The sequence below is a fragment of the Ambystoma mexicanum genome, chromosome 3q (assembly GCF_040938575.1).
Source record: "Ambystoma mexicanum isolate Mex_15411 chromosome 3q, UKY_AmexF1_1, whole genome shotgun sequence".
In the NCBI taxonomy this organism is placed as follows: Eukaryota; Metazoa; Chordata; class Amphibia; order Caudata; family Ambystomatidae; genus Ambystoma; species Ambystoma mexicanum.
The window spans coordinates 909,973,334-909,993,091 of record NC_090926.1 but is presented as its reverse complement, the minus strand read 5'-3'; positions in this window follow the sequence as shown (position 1 = coordinate 909,993,091).

The window sequence follows — 19,758 nt, the reverse complement described above, 5'->3', positions numbered from 1 at the left end:
TGGCCTGGGTACGTGGATTTCAGGGGTGCGCGAGAAAGACTACACGCGATTGGCCATGGGTACGTGGATTTCAGGGTTGCGCGAGAAAGTCTACACGCGATTGGCCTGGGTACGTGGATTTCAGGGGGGCGCGAGAAAGTCTACACACGATTGGCCTGGGTACGTGGATTTCAGGGGTGCGCGAGAAAGACTACACGCGATTGGCCTGGGTACGTGGATTTCAGGGGTGCGCGAGAAAGACTACACGCGATTGGCCTGGGTACGTGGATTTCAGGGGTGCGCGAGAAAGTCTACACGCGATTGGCCTGGGTACGTGGATTTCAGGGGTGCGCAAGAAAGTCTACACACGATTGGCCTGGGTACGTGGATTACAGGGGTGCGCGAGAAAGACTACACGCGATTGGCCTGGGTACGTGGATTTCAGGGGTGCGCGAGAAAGTCTACACGCGATTGGCCTGGGTACGTGGATTACAGGGGTGCGCGAGAAAGTCTACACGCGATTGGCCTGGGTACGTGGATTTCAGGGGTGCGCGAGAAAGTCTACACGCGATTGGCCTGGGTACGTGGATTTCAGGGGTGCGCGGGTGGTGGGTGTGCGGGAAGTTCAAGACGTGAATTGGCAGTGTGGGTCCTCCCAGGTCTCCCCTCTACCCCCTCCACGACCTCTGCAGGCATCCCACACCACAGGGGACTACCCTGCACCCCATGTCATGTCCCACAGGCAGCCCATCCACCATGGCCATGCCCCCCAGCCAAGCCACATGTCCCCTTGCACCCCCACCCCCCAGCACTGTGGGGCACCTGCCAGCAGGCCCCCACCCATGTCTCCCAGCACCCCCACCCACCAGGGGCAGCCTCCACCAGGCCCCCACCCATGTCTCCTAGCACCCCCACCCCCCAGCCACCAGGGGCAGCCTCCACCAGGCCCCCACCCATGTCTCCCAGCACCCCCACCCCCCCAGCCACCAGGGGCACCCTCCACCAGGCCCCCACCCATGTCTCCCAGCACCCCCACCCCCCAGCCACCAGGGGCACCCTCCACCAGGCCCCCACCCATGTCTCCCAGCACCCCCACCCCCCCAGCCACCAGGGCCACCCTCCACCAGGCCCCTACCCATGTCTCCCAGCACCCCCACCCCCAGCCACCAGGGGCACCCTCCACCAGGCCCCCACCCATGTCTCCCAGCACCCCCACCCCCCAGCCACCAGGGGCAGCCTCCACCAGGCCCCCACCCATGTCTCCCAGCACCCCCACCCCCCAGCCACCAGGGGCAGCCTCCACCAGGCCCCCACCCATGTCTCCCAGCACCCCCACCCCCCCAGCCACCAGGGGCACCCTCCACCAGGCCCCCACCCATGTCTCCCAGCACCCCCACCCCCCAGCCACCAGGGGCACCCTCCACCAGGCCCCCACCCATGTCCGACTCATGTCTCCCAGCACCCCCACCCCCCCAGCCACCAGGGGCAGCCTCCACCAGGCCCCCACCCATGTCTCCCAGCACCCCCACCCCCCAGCCACCAGGGGCAGCCTCCACCAGGCCCCCACCCATGTCCGACTCATGTCTCCCAGCACCCCCACCCCCCCAGCCACCAGGGGCAGCCTCCACCAGGCCCCCACCCATGTCTCCCAGCACCCCCACCCCCCAGCCACCAGGGGCACCCTCCACTAGGCCCCCACCCATGTCTCCCAGCACCCCCACCCCCCCGCCACCAGGGGCACCCTCCACCAGGCCCCCACCCATGTCTCCCAGCACCCCCACCCCCCAGCAGTGCAGGGGCAGCCTCCACCAGGCCCCCACCCATGTCTCCCAGCACCCCCACCCCCACAGCCACCAGGGGCACCCTCCACCAGGCCCCCACCCATGTCTCCCAGCACCCCCACCCCCCAGCCACCAGGGGCACCCTCCACCAGGCCCCCACCCATGTCTCCCAGCACCCCCACCCCCCAGCCACCAGGGGCAGCCTCCACCAGGCCCCCACCCATGTCTCCCAGCACCCCCACCCCCCAGCCACCAGGGGCAGCCTCCACCAGGCCCCCACCCATGTCCGACTCATGTCTCCCAGCACCCCCACCCCCCCAGCCACCAGGGGCAGCCTCCACCAGGCCCCCACCCATGTCTCCCAGCACCCCCACCCCCCAGCCACCAGGGGCACCCTCCACCAGGCCCCCACCCATGTCTCCCAGCACCCCCACCCCCCCGCCACCAGGGGCACCCTCCACCAGGCCCCCACCCATGTCTCCCAGCACCCCCACCCACCAGCCACCAGGGGCAGCCTCCACCAGGCCCCCACCCATGTCTCCCAGCACCCCCAACCCCCCAGCCACCAGGGGCACCCTCCACCAGGCCCCCACCCATGTCTCCCAGCACCCCCACCCCCACAGCCACCAGGGGCACCCTCCACCAGGCCCCCACCCATGTCTCCCAGCACCCCCACCCCCCAGCCACCAGGGGCACCCTCCACCAGGCCCCCACCCATGTCTCCCAGCACCCCCACCCCCCAGCCACCAGGGGCAGCCTCCACCAGGCCCCCACCCATGTTACCCAGCACCCCCACCCACCAGCCACCAGGGGCAGCCTCCACCAGGCCCCCACCCATGTCTCCCAGCACCCCCACCCCCCAGCAGTGCAGGGGCAGCCTCCACCAGGCCCCCACCCATGTCTCCCAGCACCCCCACCCCCCAGCCACCAGGGGCACCCTCCACCAGGCCCCCACCCATGTCTCCCAGCACCCCCACCCCCCCGCCACCAGGGGCACCCTCCACCAGGCCCCCACCCATGTCTCCCAGCACCCCCACCCACCAGCCACCAGGGGCAGCCTCCACCAGGCCCCCACCCATGTCTCCCAGCACCCCCACCCCCCAGCAGTGCAGGGGCACCCTCCACCAGGCCCCCACCCATGTCTCCCAGCACCCCCACCCCCCAGCCACCAGGGGCAGCCTCCACCAGGCCCCCACCCATGTCCGACTCATGTCTCCCAGCACCCCCACCCCCCCAGCCACCAGGGGCAGCCTCCACCAGGCCCCCACCCATGTCTCCCAGCACCCCCACCCCCCAGCCACCAGGGGCACCCTCCACCAGGCCCCCACCCATGTCTCCCAGCACCCCCACCCCCCCGCCACCAGGGGCACCCTCCACCAGGCCCCCACCCATGTCCAGGAACAGAGACTTCCATGCTGTCATGTGTGCAATCTGCACAGGGCTCCCCATGTCACATTCAAACACATGCAACAACCATGCGGTTCACACATTACAGGTCGCACATGCATTACCATGATGTCCCTGCACACATACATGCGTACATGGCCTATGTCACACATGCAGGCAAGTATCAGACAACCAGCACACTGCAACATGCCCTGTCTCACACAGCAATGCTTGGCCACTTACCGCTCAACTCCAGACGGGTCTCCCTCTCAAGGACCTGGCTGTGGAGCGCTGGGTGTGCGCGTTCCAGGACCCTCAACTGGATGGAACAAGGCGCCGGGCCTTCATGAGGGTCCTGGACCTCAAGTCCTCCCAGCGCTTCTTGACCTTCTGGATGGTGCGGGTTGCCACCCCCTCCGCGTCCTCTCCCGTCCTTCCCTGTTGGCGCGGGACGATCCGAAGAGGGCATCATACTGCCCCAGGACATGCTCCACCAGGACACCAACTTCGGTGGCAGTGAAGCTGGTGCCCCTCTGCCCCTCTGGCCGGGGGTTGCCACTGGTGTCAGATGTGGATGTGCTCGACATGGCAACCCCAGGGGCAGGAGTGGGTGACCAACTGGGTCCTGGGGCTGGGCTGTGGAGCGATGTCATTTGAGTCAGGACTCTTCTGTACCAGCAGGGGTGGACACAGCAACTGGAGCCCTGCAGATGGCTGATGTGCAGGCACCAAATGGCAGGGCACGGTGGCAGCAGGCAGGCAGGCAGGCAGCAGCAGATGGCATGTGGGAGGCTGCTTGGGGCATTGGGGGCCAGTGAATTGGCCTTCTGGGCAGGAGCGTGGTCTTCCGTGTGTTTTCGCGTGGCCAGCTTCATACGGAGTGAATAGGCACGTGAAAAATCTGCACGCTGCGTGTAATGCGCGTAAGCGCGCGTGAAAAACTGCACGTCCGCATGTAATAGGAGGAAAGGGTCCATGCATAAGCGTGCGCGCGTGAAAAACTGCACGTCCGCGTGTAATGCGCGTAATGAAACGTGAAAAAGTGCACGTCCGCATGTGACGTGACGCGCGCGTGCGTTTCCCTCAGCATGGGTTAAAGGTGAGCGGGCCCAGCAGTTCGCTGTACGGGCCTTTCCTGGAGACCGACGTGTGTTGCTGCTTCCAGTCGTTTCGCGCGCCATCTACTTCACAGCTCTCAAGGACGTATCTCTTCTTTTGGCGGGGGTATTGGCTACGCGTGTTTTTCTGCATCGCGCTAGTCAGACGGTGAGTCGCAAACGCTCCTTTTCCCACTGCGGGTGCCCCTGTGTATCGCACCCATTTTCGATGTCATCGTAGCCTGCGTGTCCCACGCGTACGCGTTATACGTGTTACTGGGTGCCACCGCGTACTGCGGGAGGTTTAATCCACGCACGTAGGCTGCAGGGTTGCGTGCACGGTTTTACTGCAGTTTTGGGGTGCCTGAGCGTTGCGTGACCCGTCAACACATCACCGGGGTCACATACAGCCTTGCAGGTGCAGGGGGGCTGTTAACATCTTGCTTCCCACCCCCTTCACCCCAATTGCCCAGGTCAATTGTGCTGTACACCTCCCATTGGCACCACTCCATCTGTGCCAGCACTATTACATCTGTGTCATGGTAGGGAGGCTACCAAAGGTGAGGGGCGCCTCAGCTGGGCGTCCTCCTCGTGGCGGGCGTGGTCGGGGACGTGGCCGTGGTGACCAGGGAGTAGGGGGACTCCAGGGTGTCCAGGGCAGCCACAGAGGGGGAAGAGGCAGGGGTGCGCCACTTGAGCACAATGTTGTGCCATGTGTTGGTGCAGCCATGCCACCACCCCCTGTGGTTCAGGGGGATGCAGCTCCTGCATCTGGCACTGGCACCCGTATGACCCGGCAGTCCGTTTCATCGACTGCCACGGGCCCAAGGGTAGCGGTAGCTGCAGGTGCAGTTGTGGACACCGCCACCCAGGCTCAGGGTCTGCCAGCGCAGGCTGCGTTGGCACTTGAAGAGCCCTTGGTAGATCTCCAACAGGCCAGGGGGGAAACCATTGGGGCAGGCCGGGCTGCTCAGACCAAGACACGTGTCCCTGGGGCAGTCATGTCATCTGCTGCCCCGAACAGCCGGGTGTTGGCAAGTGCAGGGGCAGATGCACCCAACAGCACCCCGGTTGTGAGCCTGCCAACCAGGACCGTTGCGGTCAATGACCCTGCCACAGCTGATGTTGCTGCGCAGGGTCCATTAGTGGGCACCCAGCTGCCACTGACACAAGTCAGGCCTTTGGTCATCCCTCCACCTGCCACTCCCTCGGCTCAATCCACCCAACCCACTGGCCATACTGGTCAGGGCGGCATTAGCCAGCCAGGGTCTGCGCCACAGTCCAAGAGGAGGAAGGTTGCATCTGCAGCACAGGCTGGGACCCCACACACAGCCACGACCTCCTGCACGTCGAGGAAGAAGCCTTTCTGTAAGCAGGAACTGGACTTCCTTGTGGACTACGTGCGGGGACACAGCCGTGACATGCTAGTGGGTGCCAATAGTCAGACTACGGCTGCCCAACGTGACACCCACTGGAAGCATGTGGCGGAACATGTCAGTTCATTCGGCCATGAGGTGCGCACGGCGCAGGAGTGCAAAAAGCGCTGGAATGACATCAAGCGCAGCACTAAGGCCAAGCGTGCCTCAAATTACAACTTGACTCTGGTGACTGGCGGTGGGCCTGCACCAGAGGAGGAAGAACTCACTCCGCATGAGGCTCTCGTTGCGGAGTTCATACCACCAGAATTGGTCGAAGGTGTGGGAGAGATGCTGGACTTTGATGCCCAGTCCAGTGAGTGTTGATGCGTAGTTGTTGAGGACGTGTGTGTTTCACTTGTGGGATGTGTTGTGCATGATTGCTGCTACATGTGACCTGTACATGGTTCTGATGTGTAAGTAATGCAATGCCACCGTCATGCGTGTCTCCTCTGCCTGCATGCGGGACTCCATGTGGCCATGCTCCCTTGCCCCCCCTCCGCCACTCTGCACCCCAGTTCCACCTTTGCACTGGTCTGCTACATTCTTGCCAATGTGTAGTTTCATGTTCATGTGTCCTGTGTAGATGCTAACATCCAGCTTAGAAACTGCCAGACATATGCCATGTGGTACAGCCTTAGTACTCGATGCAGGGCATCCCACTTGTACTGTGCATGGGTCAGATGTCCCGCAGGGACATGAGTGCCCCTTCATGCTCCATGTGCATTGCACACATGCCCCTATGTGTCCTTGACTGGATGATCACTGTAATATGAGTCCTTGGTTACATACATTGCCTGCCATATCATCGGCCTCCCCATGTCAACTGTGGCTCAGTCCTGCGTTGCACACATGTTTAGGCTCTGACAATCTGTGTGGCTCACAGGCCTCAGCCTGTTCAATGGCCAATGACTCTGTCCAACTCTTGTCGTGTCTTCTTCACACGTGGCCGGCCTCCGGATCTTCCATCATGTGTCCTGCCCACTGTCCCAGCATCATTTGCAGTGTTGTAATTGAAATCACATTAAGCTGTTGATGCCAGTCAACACTGCTTGTCAATACACAGGTGTATGGTCAGCCTTTTGATACCATGCTAGGCATCCCTGCTTTGGTACTGGGGTGGAGGGGTGCTTGCCTTCTAGACATGGTACACATTGAATACACAATGCACGTGATGTCTGATTTTGAAATTGCACTGCCTTCACATTTCCTGGCACACACCATGGAGTGCTTGTACATGTAGGTAGTGAGTGGCGTACACATTTTCTGCACTGCTTAGACCCACTTCCATGCAAACTGCCACCTTCCAACAGGTCTGATCACAGAAGCTATTCTAAGTAGACCCAGCATGCATGCAAGGTCATATGTTGTGTGTCACATGTCTGCCAGATGCCTTTGCTGTCGGTGTGTGTGTGTGTGTTGTGTGCTTCTGACATGTGTACTGACCTTTTCCTCTCTATTTTTCAGGTGATGACGCAATGGATGCAGAGGATGGTGTTGTCATGCCAGACACAGGGTTGGTAAGACCACATCAACCCGGCACTAGTGGGGGTCGTGGGGTGGTAGGCCACGAAAACCCCCAAGTGCTGCAGTCCATCCTGTCTCTGGCTGCCTATGAGTCCAGCCTTGATGACGACTCTGACGTCCATTTTGAGTTGGATGACCATCAAGTCCATGTGTCAGGGGTGAGTGATTCTGATGTGGACACTCCTCTGTCTGCGACCCCTGCACTGAGGGATCAGACAGTCTTGGTTCCTCCGCCCGTGGTGGATCGGGACGCAGGGTCACCCTCCACACCAGTCACTGATGTGCCTGGGACATCACGTAGACGGGGGCATGTAGTCGTGCAGCCGCAGGCGGTGCCAACACAGCGAGGACCCCCGGTCCTTGGGTCCCGCAGGGGTCAAGCCCGGCAACGCGGTTGCCGCGCGCAACCGCTGTGTACTGAGTGGGAGCAAGACATGACTGCCAATTCAGAACGGCAGGGGGCAGCAATGGAGAACATCGCTGACAGCATGGAGCGTGTGGCCCGATCTGTGCTCCCCCCTGCTAGGCAGGTGCTTCTCCAGCAGCAGGCGGCACGGTCCACGGCCCGCTCACTCAGGCTGGGCATGGCGGCCTCAGACAGGGCACGCCAGGCTGAAATGTCATCTCTGCGTCAAGCAATTGCTGCTCACGCAGAGGCGCACATGGATGCCCTGAGGGAGGAGTATGCCTCCCTCAGATCCACTCTGGGTGTCCTTATGATGTCCCAGAGGCAGCAGGCAGAGGAGAGGTTTGCACAGCTTGAGCGCACCATCTCGGCTGAGCTACAGGCTTGCCGGGAGGTGCAGCGGTTGTCCAGCCAGGCCTTGCAGGAGGAACTCAGTGTTACACGTGCTACCTTGCAAGAGGAAGCACGTGTATCACGTGAGGTCCTGCATGCAGACCTATGTAACATCGCCACACAGAACCAGGCTCACCTGTCCGGCAGACTTGCTGCCGACGAGGGGCAAGCTGCGGCTAGGCATGGCCAGGCTACTGTGCCACGTCCTCCTTATCAGGATGAGCCAGATTCGGACGACCATCTATCTCCCACATAGGTCGTGCTGTGCAGGCGTTGAGCCCATGGAGGTATTTTTTTTTGGCTCAGCATCATCGCATGTGGATGTTGAGCAGCACCCTGTACCTCCCCCCTCCTGGGTGCCTCCCCTCCCCCCCGGGTCGTATGTGGCCATTTTTGATTTTTCTTTTAGTTTAGTTAGTTAAGTTTCTGTTTGATAGTTAGTTTAAATAGGTAATGTAGGTTTTCCATAGTTAGTGTAATTAGTTAATAGTTGAGTTAGTTTAAAATTTGTAGTCTATTGTGCTTACATGTGACAGTGCGGTGCCTTGTGGTTTTTGAAGGCATCCACTGTCTGTTCCAGCTGGGCCCTTCATGGTTGTCTTGTGTATGTGTTTGCTGCTTGGGTTCCTTGACTCACATATGCCACTCCTGCCTCCCTTATCCATGGGCTCGCAAGGATGGTTCGGTGTAACAGCATTTTACACAAGGGCTTTGGACTGTCATATCTGTGGCATGTCTGGTGCTTTTTGACTTGTGTTGACACCCCTAGTGGGGATGATTTAGGTGTAATTGTCCACTGTTCAGCTTTTGCTAGATGGGGCGTGTCATGATTAATGTGGACATTGATTGCTATGCATTGTGTATTATGTTTCATATCTTTCCTGTACACGTGCTTGTTGCAAATCATGCTGTAGATAGTGTTCCACATTTTGGAGGTGAAAGACGGACTGATGGTGTGATTTGTGATGTGACTCTCTGACATGGTCAAGTAATGAGATGCATGATGAGACACACACAGATCACTTTGATGCATTAATCATGTGTTTCATGCACTTTCTGCAGGGGGATGAGGCACCAGAGCACCTTTGCCAGCAGACATGGCCCATTGGACAACGTAATTCCTGACCCGTTTGTTGGTGCCCACATGCACATGTGTGCACATGCAGAGCCACAGTGATTGCAGACCCACATCCTAGAACTGCTGACATGTTCCAAGGAACTCCAGGCAAGGTGAGCATCACAGGGGGGCCACTAGACAGCAAAGCTTGCACCAGGCGAGTTGCACGTGCAGGCTTAGTCACAGCACTGAGGGTGAGCTTAGACAAATATTGGTGTTGAAGCACACAATGCAGCTCAGATGTGTTTGTGGACTGATGGCTGTTGATAGTAGGGTTGTCTGGGACACATGCGGGGGCAGTGGCACATACCCTGCGGTACACCAAGGTTCATTGAGGCACTTGTATCAACCATGTAGCCTTCCAAGACATGGAAAGGGGCAGCTCACAGGGACATACAGCAAGGGACATACTCGGGTGCAGTGCATGTCTATTCCACGTACTTCATGATAAATGCACTGGCAACTTTGTTTTGGTCATGGTGGTACGCAACTTGCTCTGTAGTCATGGCTTGCCATATGGGTATGTCTGCTTACCCAGGGAACATTGCATGTTGTGTGAATTGTGACACATTGGTGTTCCATTTGCCACGCACCCACCAGCGGCTGACTTACTGCATTAACTGTGAATGACCCGTCACAGGGGTGATGTTATATATGGGTACGAAGCATGGAGCACAGATTGTCTGTTTGTAGAGTTGTATGTTGTTATGGGGCATGTTTTGTGTTGTGTTTTTGTGTAATTGGCACGTACAGGTTGCTGACTGTGTCTCTCTTTGCAGCATTGCAGTGCTCCTGTAACCGGACCTGAGAGTGCGCAGGCAGGAGGCCAGCACTCAAAACCAGAGCTAAGTGTCTTGTTGTATTTTCTTACAAACTACCCTGCATAGGCTTGCTGGGGAGTGTACTGATGCATGGATGTATGTGTGGTCCTATTTGGTATGTTTATTACCCTAATCACCCGTGATCCTATGCAATTTCGAAACCTGTACCCTCTACCCGGTGTTCCTGCTTCCCATGCCTATCCAAGCAATGTTCCCTGACCCTCTTTCCCCACTGGGGTTGCGGATGCCTGTGTAAGCCCCGAACTTGCAGGCGCCAAAACCCTAGAGGGGGTGGTTGGTTCGTACCACTCCTGAGCCTGGACTACAGAAGGCCATGACAATGATGTCCAAGTTTGTTTGGATTGTGCATGTGTTCATGCAGGTTGTACATTTTCGTGCATTCCCTGGTTTCATGTGTCATTCCTACTCCCCTCACCTGCCACGCATTCCAGTCATCCAGTGTGTCTACACCTGTCCCGACTGCATATCCCTGAACCTCTTTCCCCACCAGGATCTCAGGGGCCTGTGTGAGTTTGACCTTGCAGGCACCCGGGACATGGTGTGGGTGGTTGTTTCATGAGACTCCAGCGCCTGTACAGGGGATCTGTGACAGTACACATCCATTCATGGTGCATCATCCTATGTCATGTACCACACATGTCTCACATCCTGTCGTGACATTGTTTTGCTGTGCTACCTTGGTTGTTGCATCATAGTGGTAGTACTTGGCCTTTGAGACGTACTGCTATGTCAAGTCATCTACTGGAGGGTGTTTGGGTTCCTTTTCATGCCTTGGATTTTGTGATTTTGGAAATGAGTGTGGATTCTGAGGGTTCAGGCATCTCTTTACACACAAGGTGGGAGATGGACACGAAGGGTAAAGGTGATCCTGTGGCCAGGTGGGAATGAGGGTTGGAGGCTCCATGACCCAGGTGCAGTTGTTCAGTGGGTCATGGTCATTTGCGAGGGGGGGGGTTGTTGTTGATAGTTGCGTTGCCCTGCAGTGTGATGGGAACTCTGACATTGTAATGTTGTTGTCCTATGTACATGTTGTGTTCTGCTGATCAATGCCTGTTCATGTGTTGTGTTTTCCTTTCAGGTGCGAGGGGATAGTAGTGGTTTGACATGCTGGGGTGTACACATGGTGGATGTTCACATGTGATGTGTAGGGAACACTGATGGTCACTTGAGTGCACATGCTTATGTGGAGTGCATGTCCTTGCAGAACCACACACTTGCACTCGGATGCACTCCATGTCCTCCCACCCTTGCATATCCACGTGTACACTGTTTGCCTTCTGGTGCCCACTGTGTCCCGCCAGCACATGTTCTGTGACCGATTATGGTTCGAGTACATGCCTAATTTGATTTTTGATGTAGTCTGTCACTTAGATGTGATGCTCAGGGTGTGCATCACACGCAATGGCTGTTCACTGTGCTGTGCGCTGAGCAGTGTGATGCAGGAGTAGGACATTGCACACATGAGCTGCAGTGTTCATTTTGCAATGCATCATGTGCATATAGCCAGGCATTCATTGTGATGTTACGTCTACGACTGTTGTAATGCATTAGGAATCGACTTATTTTTGGTGGGACATTTTGTTGGTCTGTCATTTCATCGGATTCCGGGTCAGGCATCATTGTCCGATGCCACTGTACATTTAGGACATGGAAATGTGTACCTTATCGTTACTGGGTCGGTGTATGGGTATTGCTTGCCATGTCATGTTGATGTTTGGGAGGGTTTGACTGACATGACAGTGATGGCCATGGCCTGTTTTGCGGGTGTGTGTGATGCACACCTTGCATGTCCAGGTCATCCGCTTCTCAGAGCAACTAGCTGGGGGTAGGTTTCTCTCCGCAGCAGGGCCCTCCCCCTCGAACAGACTTCCTGACTTGAACTTGAGGGGAACCATCTCCAGTTCTGGAAGCACCTCAAGACCTTCCTCTTTGCTTCTGCTTACTCTCTGCCTCTCCCTTGCAGAATTGTTCACTGGAACTGCACAGGAGCTGCAACTGGGCCACTCTCACCAACCTCGGTCCCTGGCCCAGCCACTGTCCACTTGCACTGCCACCCTGGCAACCCCTGCACTGCAGTACTGTCTCTCTATCCCTACAGCCCTCCCTTCCCAGCACTCGTCTGCACTTACCTTAGCAGTTGCCACCAGGCGACCTATGTATAATTTTTTGGCCTACTTCCCCTGTACTGGACTCCCCCCCACCCTTGCACTTTTCCCTTCCCCCTACCCCTGCACTTGCACAATCACAATGACACCTGGCCTAGTAGTACCGTTCTCTGTGTTCCCTTGTTCCCCCCCCCCCTGCCTCATTGTGCCTTGTAATACTTGTGTATGGCTCATGTCATGTCACATGTCATGTGTGCATTTTGGTTGCACAGGATAGCTTGTGTTTAAGTAGCTAGGGATGCAGACGATGTGGCACTTCCATGGCAACTATCTCAGGGTGGTAGGGTTGTGACAGTTGACTGTCACTTTGTCATCATCGATTGTCACCTGGTATGTGCCAGGCCTGTGTGCACTCCGCAGGGGTTGGAGTTTAGGTGAAAAATGTGGCCACAAGCTGGGTCCGGGCTACCTCGCCACGTGCCCTGTCCCCTCCCATGGGCAGCGCCTGTGCCTGTGGTTGGGGATGTGGGGGCACCACCATGTCCACCGGGACGCCCTGCCGTGTTGCAACATTGTGCAGGACACATGCTGCCACAATGATCCTGCACACAACTGCTGGTGCATAGAGTAGTTGCCCACCAGAGCGGTCAAGGGAGCGGAAACGTGACTTGAGCACTCCGAATGTGCGCTCCACTATGCCCCTGGTTGCAATATGGGCAGCGTTGTATCTTACCTGGGGTGGTGTGGTGGGGTTCCGGATTGGCGTCATCATGTGGTTGCTCAGAGGGTAGGCACTGTCCCCTGGGGAGGTGATAATTGTTCAGATTATTAGGGTTGGTATATTTGTCTGTGTGTGACTTGCATGCATGTGCAAGGGCATTTGCACTCACCTAGGAGCCATGTGTCGCCATGCTGCCCAGCTTCCAGGGCCCGGCTCAGGGCGGACATTCTGTATATGAAACTGTCATGGGTGGAGCCAGGGTAGTTTGCATACACAGAGGTGATGATTCCCTTTGCATCGCATACCACCTGTACATTGATGGAATGCCAGTGCTTGCGGTTTCGGTAGATGTGCTCAGTGGCCCTAGGTGGACGTAGGGCCACATGGGTGCAATCTATGGCACCGAGCACTTTGGGGAAGTGTGCCACCCTGAAAAAATCCAGGACAACGGCCTGCCTTTCTGCGGGTGTTCTGGGCATGTATATGTGCCTGCGGACTGAGGGGCGCGCTGTCATGATTGCCAGTACCTGGTGTAGGCAGCGTGACTGCGTGGCCTGTGAGACCCCCCCCACTATGGCAGTGGTCCGCTGAAACGACCCAGTGGCCAAGAAATGCAAGACATTGAGCAGCTTCTCCAAGGGGCTCAATGCTTGGGAGCAAAGGGTGGGGGATGTGAGGTCATCTTCCCACTCCCTGACCAGGTCTAGGATGATATGGGGTGGAAACCTATACCTGCCATAGACCTGGTCGTCAGGCATCCCAAAAAGGCCTGTCCGTGGTGCAAAAATGCGTGCCCTGGCTATTCTCCTCCTCCTGCGGTGTCCCACAATCACTGCAGCAACAAATGGGGCATTCATCGTCGCTGTATATACGCGTTTGTTGTTTGCGCGCACTTTTATGCTGTGCGCGGGCGCGGGACGCCTCCGTGTGGGCGGACTCGTTAGTTTCCCGTATTCGGGTGTCATCGCGTGTGGTCGGAGGGGAGCGAGCGTACACGCGATTGGCCTGGGTACGTGTGTTTCGGGGTGCGCGGGTAGTTCCACACGCGATTGGCCTGGGTACGTGTGTTTCGGGGTGCGCGGGAAGTTCCACACGCGATTGCCCTGGGTACGTGTGTTTCGGGGTGCGCGGGAAGTTCCACACGCGATTGGCCTGGGTACGTGTGTTTCGGGGTGCGCGGGTAGTTCCACACGCGATTGGCCTGGGTACGTGTGTTTCGGGGTGCGCGGGAAGTTCCACACGCGATTGGCCTGGGTACGTGTGTTTCGGGGTGCGCGGGTAGTTCCACACGCGATTGGCCTGGGTACGTGTGTTTCGGGGTGCGCGGGTAGTTCCACACGCGATTGGCCAGGGTACGTGTGTTTCGGGGTCCCGTGAACTTTCACACGCGATTGGTTGGGATCCACGTGTGTACTGTCATCACGTGCAATGAGGGATACTCCCTCGCACGTCACGTCACAGACGCGCTCACGCGCTGAGGGCCTTTGGTCCAATGAAAATGCGTATGCGTGCAGACGCGCTTACGCGCTAAGGGCCTTTCCTCGAATTACACGCTGACGTGCAGAATTTTCACGTGCCAAATCACTCCGTATCAAGCTGGCCACGCGTAAGCACACGGAAGACCACGCTCCTGCCCAGAAGGCCGAACTACTGCCCCCCAGAGCCCCGAGCACGCTCCCACCTGCCATCTGCTGCTGCCTGACTGCCTGCTGCCCACGTGCCCTGCCATTTGCTGCCTGCACATCAGCCAGGGGTGCTGTTGGTGTGACCACCCCTGCTGGAACCAAAGACTCCCGACTGGGATTCCATCGCTCCACAGCCCAGCCCCAGGACCCAGTTGCCCACCCACTCCTGCCTCTGGGGTTGTCATGTCGGGGCAAACTCCATCTGTGACCACTGACAACCCCCGGCCAGAGAGGCAGAGGGGCACCAGCTTCAGTGCCACCGAAGTTGGTGTCCTGGTGGAGCAAGTCCTGGGGCAGTATGATGCCCTCTTCGGAAGTTGCCGCGCCGACAAGGAAGGACGGACTCGGATCTGGACTGACATCGTGACTGCCATCAACGCGGAGGGGGTGGCAGTCCGCGACTTCCAACATGTCAAGAAGCGCTGGGAGGACTTCAGGTCCAGGACCCTGACCAAGGCCCGGCGCCTCTTGAAGGCAGCGGATGCCAAGGGGCGCCGGGGCCACTTGTCGGAAGAACAGATGAGGGTCCTGGAACACATATCCCCAGCGCTCCACGTCCAGGTCCTTGAGAGGCAGACCCGTCTGGAGTCGAGCGGTGAGTGTACATGCATCCTGATTGTGAGCAGTGCGTGTGGTGATTGTTCAGTAGTGTGCAGGTTGCACATCTGTTTGTATGGGGTTGAGTATGGGTGCGGGTGTACAGGGCCGTGGGGCTGACACATGCGAGGGCTGTAATGTGTGAGACATGGATGGTGCCTGTGTGTGTGGGCTTGCATGCCAAATGCAGTTGTGTGGGCACACAAGTTTGTATGAATGTGTATGTGAGTAGACATGTCCGTGATGTCACGCATGTATGTTGTTTTCAGCTGATTGTATCAGCGCTGTGTACATGTGCATGTGTGTGTATTTGACAAGGGTGCAACAGTGATGCAACATGGATGCATGTGACAGCGGTATGTGGAAGCCTGATGGGCAGATGTGACATGGATGCCCGTCTGAACACTGCGACACTTAGCAGAGGTGTACACATGCATGCAAGTGTGGTGGTGTGTGTACATGTGTGGTGCACTTCCTGTGTTGCATGTGATGTCTGGCTCACCTTTGGCTGCTGATGCTGTTGTATGTGTATGGATGGTGTTGGCAGTTGCAACATGGCTGTGGTATGGCTCGTGTGTGCAAGTTGTAATGACATGTGTGTTGGGGATTGTGATGACATGTCAGAGGTTTGCCAATGCCACTCATGTACAACTGTCATGTGTGTATGTGTACATTGTACAGTGCCCTGATGCCTGTGTTTTGTTTCTCCCTGTCTGCAGCGTCAACTGATGAAGAGGGCGGAGAAGGTGCTGTGGAGCACAGCGGCGGGGATCCCACCGCCAGCCGGAGACGCAAGGCCCGGCTCCCCTCCCAGGTTGTCATCTCGTCGGGGAGTGAGGAGTCCGGTGCCGCGTCCCAGGCCGCAGCTGCCGGGGGGAGGTCCAAGAGGCGGAGGTTGCAGTTGGACTCCTCGGCAGCAGAAGGGGCAGCTGGGACCCCACAGGGCCCAACGGGGGAAGATGGCACAGAGTCATCCAGGTTGGTGGGGGGTTTGGTGGAGGAGGAGGCCGTGCAAGCACCGGAGGCGGGGTCTGGGGGTGGGGATCCCACTGGTGCTAGTGGTGCAGTGCAGGACCAGGGACAGGAGGCAGCACAGGCCGCCGCGGAGGTGCCTGTGTGCAATCCTGTCCCTGATCCTGTCCCTGCATCATCTTGCACCAGCAGGGATGCCCATGTCCAGACCAGTTTTCAGGCAGGGGATGAGCTGACGTCAACTGGCCTTCCTCTGCCTGCGGACGTGGCTATCCAGGCCCGGGTTGAGCCTGTCCTGGCTGGAGTGGCGTTGCGTCAACGGGCCATGCGAGGTGACCTGCAGTCTTTTCATGAAGAGACTGCAGGTCATCTCGAATGGCTCGTTGACCACGTCAGCCTGCTGGGACAGGTCACCCAGGCCGGATTCCTCCGTCTGATGGGGCTTGCCACGACCCCCTCCTCAGCTGGACCCCCTACGCGCCAGTCGTCCTCTGTGCCATCTTCCCACCCATCAGTCACCTGGGTGCCCTGTGGAGCTGCCTCTGACGGTGCGGCCAGGCTGGTGGAGGAGGCATCCCTGCCACAGTCGGGAGTCGGACGTCCAGCAGGGGTGGCCACGTCAACGACTGCACCCCAGCCGGCGGAGGATGTGCAGGCAGCAGGAGGCAGTGCAGGGGTAGAGGCACAGCAGCAGCAGCACCATGGTGGGAGCCATGAAGGCTCGGGGCCTTCGACATCGGAGGGGCAGGCATCGGCCGGAGGGCAGGAGGACCCAGGACAAAAAGTGTCTTCCGTGTGGCAGCAGTTGGGCCACGCCATAGATGCGGAGCGGCAGCGGGCGGAAGAGGCACGGCTCTCAATGGTCAGGGCGGAGAAATCCATGCAGAGGGCCCTGAGGCGGGTCGAGTGCCTCGAGGCAATCCGCAGGGCTTTGGAGGTGGACACGTCGACGGCCCTGCGGACCCTCGGGGCCATGGAGGAGGACCGCCTCCGGGACATTGAGGAGGAGTTCGATGATGCCCTGGCCCGGCACATCCAGAAGTGAGCCGTGGAACTAGCCCGCTGCCCTTGTACATAGTTATGTAGGTAGTGTTAAGTTTCATTTTTGTTTTTATTTCATTTGGACCTTTTAGACATTGGCCACATTTTTGTATATAGTTTTTTTTATTAGTTAGTGTAGTTAGTTAGGTTTCCTTTTTTTTGTTAGGATGATGGACCCTTGTTTCTTGGATTGTACATAGTTGTGGACTTGTACATACTTTCTTTTTTAACATTATCCATGGATCAATGGCTTATAATTTTTTTTTCACATTGGATTTTGTTTGGTGGACTTTGACTTTGTACTACATTACTTTGGATTTCTATATTCTTTAATTGTTTTTTTATTTTGAACGGACATGCTTCTTTTCATTTTTTTCCATTCACATTTCTGTTTATTCATTTTTGTTTCTATTCATCTTTCCTTTAATACATTATTTATTTGTTGCACTTCAATGTGTGGTGTCTCATTGTTTTCATGCATTTCATGTTATGTGTTTTGAGAATCACTGACACCCATTGGGTGTATGTGAGGGACATGTGTTTGTTTTGGAACTTGCAATTGGTGTTCTGTGATGTAATTGCAGAATATGAGTGGGTGGATGCAATACTCGGGTGGGTGTTTTGCATTTGGGGGCTGACCATAGAGACCAGGGATCTGGACTGTGATGACATGTTGGGTGGGGAACATGAGTTTGACATGGGTGGGGGCCTGCTGGAGGGTGCCCCTGGATGCTGGGGGGTGAGGGTGCAGGGGGACATGTGTGGGGGCCTGGTGGAGGGTGCCCCTGCACTGCTGGGGGGTGGGGGTGGTGGGAGACATGTGTGGGGGCCTGGTGGAGGGTGCCCCTGGATGCTAGGGGGTGGGGGTGCAGGGGGACATGAGTGGGGGCCTGGTGGAGGGTGCCCCTGGATGCTGGGGGGTGGGGGTGGTGGGAGACATGAGTGGGGGCCTGGTGGAGGGTGCCCCTGGATGCTAGGGGGTGCAGGGGGACATGAGTGGGGGCCTGTTTGAGGCTGCCCCTGCACTGCTGGGGGGAGACATGAGTGGGGGCCTGGTGGAGGGTGCCCCTGGATGCTAGGGGGTGGGGGTGCAGGGGGACATGAGTGGGGGCCTGGTGGAGGGTGCCCCTGGATGCTGGGGGGTGGGGGTGGTGGGAGACATGTGTGGGTGCCAGGTGGAGGGTGCCCCTGGATGCTAGGGGGTGGGGGTGCAGGGGGACATGAGTGGGGGCCTGGTGGAGGGTGCCCCTGGATGCTGGGGGGTGAGGGTGCAGGGGGACATGTGTGGGGGCCTGTTTGAGGCTGCCCCTGCACTGCTGGGGGGTGGGGGTGGTGGGAGACATGTGTGGGTGCCAGATGGAGGGTGCCCCTGGATGCTAGGGGGTGGGGGTGCAGGGGGACATGAGTGGGGGCCTGGTGGAGGGTGCCCCTGGATGCTGGGGGGTGAGGGTGCAGGGGGACATGTGTGGGGGCCTGTTTGAGGCTGCCCCTGCACTGCTGGGGGGTGGGGGTGGGGGGAGACATGAGTGGGGGCCTGGTGGAGGGTGCCCCTGGATGCTAGGGGGTGGGGGTGCAGGGGGACATGAGTGGGGGCCTGGTGGAGTGTGCCCCTGGATGCTGGGGGGTGAGGGTGCAGGGGGACATGTGTGGGGGCCTGTTTGAGGCTGCCCCTGCACTGCTGGGGGGTGGGGGTGGGGGGAGACATGAGTGGGGGCCTGGTGGAGGGTGCCCCTGGATGCTAGGGGGTGGGGGTGCAGGGGGACATGAGTGGGGGCCTGTTTGAGGCTGCCCCTGCACTGCTGGGGGGTGGGGGTGGGGGGAGACATGAGTGGGGGCCTGGTGGAGGGTGCCCCTGGATGCTAGGGGGTGGGGGTGCAGGGGGACATGAGTGGGGGCCTGGTGGAGGGTGCCCCTGGATGCTGGGGGGTGGGGGTGGTGGGAGACATGTGTGGGTGCCAGGTGGAGGGTGCCCCTGGATGCTAGGGGGTGGGGGTGCAGGGGGACATGAGTGGGGGCCTGGTGGAGGGTGCCCCTGGATGCTGGGGGGTGAGGGTGCAGGGGGACATGTGTGGGGGCCTGTTTGAGGCTGCCCCTGCACTGCTGGGGGGTGGGGGTGGTGGGAGACATGTGTGGGTGCCAGGTGGAGGGTGCCCCTGGATGCTAGGGGGTGGGGGTGCAGGGGGACATGAGTGGGGGCCTGGTGGAGGGTGCCCCTGGATGCTGGGGGGTGAGGGTGCAGGGGGACATGTGTGGGGGCCTGTTTGAGGCTGCCCCTGCACTGCTGGGGGGTGGGGGGGGGAGACATGAGTGGGGGCCTGGTGGAGGGTGCCCCTGGATGCTAGGGGGTGGGGTGCAGGGGGACATGAGTGGGGGCCTGGTGGAGTGTGCCCCTGGATGCTGGGGGGTGAGGGTGCAGGGGGACATGTGTGGGGGCCTGTTTGAGGCTGCCCCTGCACTGCTAGGGGGTGGGGGTGGGGGGAGACATGAGTGGGGGCCTGGTGGAGGGTGCCCCTGGATGCTAGGGGGTGGGGGTGCAGGGGGACATGAGTGGGGGCCTGTTTGAGACTGCCCCTGCACTGCTGGGGGGTGGGGGTGGGGGGAGACATGAGTGGGGGCCTGGTGGAGGGTGCCCCTGGATGCTAGGGGGTGGGGGTGCAGGGGGACATGAGTGGGGGCCTGGTGGAGGGTGCCCCT